Source organism: Corvus brachyrhynchos, unplaced genomic scaffold, assembly GCF_000691975.1.
Source record: "Corvus brachyrhynchos isolate BGI_N302 unplaced genomic scaffold, ASM69197v1 scaffold315, whole genome shotgun sequence".
NCBI lineage: Eukaryota > Metazoa > Chordata > Aves > Passeriformes > Corvidae > Corvus > Corvus brachyrhynchos.
In genome coordinates this window covers 1,368,285-1,371,554 of record NW_008237903.1, presented here as the reverse complement: position 1 = coordinate 1,371,554, position 3,270 = coordinate 1,368,285, and positions in this window count along the sequence as shown.

The following is a 3,270-nucleotide window of genomic DNA, read 5'->3' as shown; positions in this document are numbered from 1 at the left end:
ATGTGTAGTCGGTGGGGTATTTTGAACTTTCTCGTCTTGGAAATTTTCAGTGAAAACCGACCTTGAGGATGATAAAATTTCATTCAGAACCACTAGAGTTGGGGAAACACCCAAGGAATGGTAAATATTCTCAGACAGGGCAGTACTGTACAACCTGAACATAGCTGCTCCCCTGCTGGTGGATTTTACCCAGAACAGATGAAAAGGAGGAATTTTGGCCACGAGGGCAATTCATGCAGTCTACCAATGGGGAAAAGCAATGTTATTTCCACTTGCAAAATCATAGGGCTTCATTGCCACACTTTCACAATCACCAAATTAGAATCAGGTGTTAATTAGCACTTGTGTTTGGCAAGCTCATTTTATTGAGAACATTTGCCTTGGTCAGACTTTTGATTATTTTGGCTCTGAAACCTGGTTTACATTGATTTAATTATTAGAATACCCTCTTCTAAGGCTTTCAAATGATGCAATTAAGGGCAAATACCACATCTCCTGCACAGCAACAGGGATCTGAATGGTTATGACAAAGCCAGGAGACAGCAATAAGTGCAATTTTTTACCTTTTAATGGGGTCTAATCCTGTAGGAGAGCATGTGCCACATATTTATATATATATATATATATAGCTTGTCCATTACTTTACCTGTACGTTGGAATTCTCACACATCTTTGTGTCATGCTAAATGAAAGTGTTTAAATGAAATGATGTTTCTAAATGAAAAATACAATGTATATTGTATGGGGACATGACAGTCCTTACTCAATTTATAATTCCAACCATTTACAGAAAAATCTCAGTGTTACAGTGGCATCCAGGGAGCAAATAGAGGCTGTGGCACAAATGTGATACAAATGTGTCAGCATCTACCAGAATTCCTGACCTATTCTCAAGATTTCTATTCAGAAATAAGTTATTTAGGTTATTTCCTTTTAGAAGCTTCTCATCTGCTTAGCCATAAATAGCTTGTCCATTACTTTACCTGTACGTTGGAATTCTCACACATCTTTGTGTCATGCTAAATGAAAGTGTTTTCTAAATGAAATGTTTCTAAATGAAAAATACAATGTATATTGTATGGGGACATGACAGTCCTTACTCAATTTATAATTCCAACCATTTACAGAAAAATCTCAGTGTTACAGTGGCATCCAGGGAGCAAATAGAGGCTGTGGCACAAATGTGATATAAATGTGTCAGCATCTACCAGAATTCCTGACCTATTCTCAAGATTTCTATTCAGAAATAAGTTATTTAGGTTATTTCCTTTTAGAAGCTTCTCATCTGCTTAGCCATGTGTCCTCTCCTGCTTTGCAGCAGTATTTCAGAGAACTTGTTTTCACTTTTTTGGCATTACTGTGCCTGTTTGGAACCATTTGCTAACAATTTGAAGCTGCTATCTTTTAATTAGCTTTTTTTAAACATTTCTAATTGTCAATATTAGGGTACAAAAGTAAACCAACAAGGCTTTATCTGCAATCAAAAAAGCTTCTGCTTGCTCGATGTGGTAGCAAGTAATAATTTGGTGTAGTCAAGTTTTTGCATAAGTTGAATCAAGCAGCAAATCATGGAGGAAAATCAGTGTTTTTACTTCCAGAATTCTGCTGGGTCATATATTGTTCATTGTTACATTTCACTGATGCTTTTGAGTCAGATGGGAAGGGCTTTTGTAACTTTTCCTCATCCTGAGTAGTACCTTACTGACCAGAGCTTTCAATAAACCCACTGGCAGCAGTGTCCCACCAGAGCTGAGGTGTCAGGATCCCACTCTGTCCTTGTTCATAATTCCATTCCCGTATGACCGAAGAAAAACACCCTGAGGAAAGGAAGCAATCTCTCTAAGGAAGGCTGAACCTTTTTTTTCCCCCTACTCCTTGAATAGCTGTACGATGGTGATTTTTATCAGATGAGTCATCTGCCAAGTTTAGAGAATCGGTGCTCATGCTGTGAATCCATTAGGGGTTTGTACTTCTCTCCATGACAATGAACTTGGAGGGAGTCATGAGGAGGCAGCTGCTTAGATCAAGTGGCAGTGTCTGTCCACTCCTCAGGCTGTAGCCAAAATCAACAGTGTGTCTTTACAGTTGATCTAGGGAATGCTGTTACAAATATGGGATGTTTGCACTAATGACTTAGTCAAATACATCTGGAGCCCTTTTCCCTGAAGAAATGAAACTGATGTAATAACACAACACAGTCTCCTTATTATGTAAATCATGAGGCAGAAGGCTGAGGACGTTATTTAAAGCAAACTGAGGGAAGCTGAAGATTTGCTCAAGTAATTTCCCGTTTTTACCCCATATGAGATCTTGCAGATGGCAGGAAGGACTAGAAAAAGCAGCAGCCTCCTGGCTTCCAAACATGAGACAGCTCTCGTCTCACAATGGGATTTTACACCACTGGAAACCTGGAGTTTTCCACAACAGAAGCATTTGGACACGTCGTAAGAAAATCAACCCAGACTTTACACATCCCGTGTATAGAAAATAAAGGAATAATGTAGGTTGTCACATGTGATGGGGTTTTTGGAGGCATGAATTTGTCTTAAAGACATACTCTGGTTTTGAGCCCAGGAAATCTCTCTAGCTTGCAAATAGAAATCTCCCTCTTTTTACACTAACTGTAACTTGGATGCAGTGAAGAAGTGGGAAAGAACCAACGAGAACATTTTCTGTAATTTTTGGCTAATCGTGCAGTATTCATCTTTACTTCACATAAAGCTCATGGCCAAGTTTTTTGCTTATTTTATTCAAGTTTTTTTTGAATCATGATGTGTTTTGGATCATTTTTCTTCAATGAGTTTTGTTTTTTCTGTGACATTCACAATGTATCATCTATAGATGAACGTAAAGCTTTATGGGTTGCTGCTTGTGGCTGAGGAAAAATGAACCTTGGTGCCATTTCCTTTCACCCTTAGCAAAGCCAGGCCAGTGCCCTGCCACAAAAAATAGCTTTACTTTTCTGGCACAACAGGGTTTTCCTAAATAGATAAAGCAGATCTCTACAAGACACAACATTTTTGAGGGCATGACTCAGACACAAAGTTCTCTGGGGAATGCACACCATGGCAGGGCTCCCCACCCTCTGCTTGGCTGTCAAGGTCCACCCTCTTACATTTCATTTTCTGCAAGAGGAAGAGATGTAGGAGGTCTCAGTGCATCACTGCTTGGTGCACTGCTGAAAGAGCTGAAATACCTCAGGCCTGAGTGCATGTAAAGGTTTACATAAATGAGAACAAAGAGGAGTTGCCTCAAGACAACTCATTATAG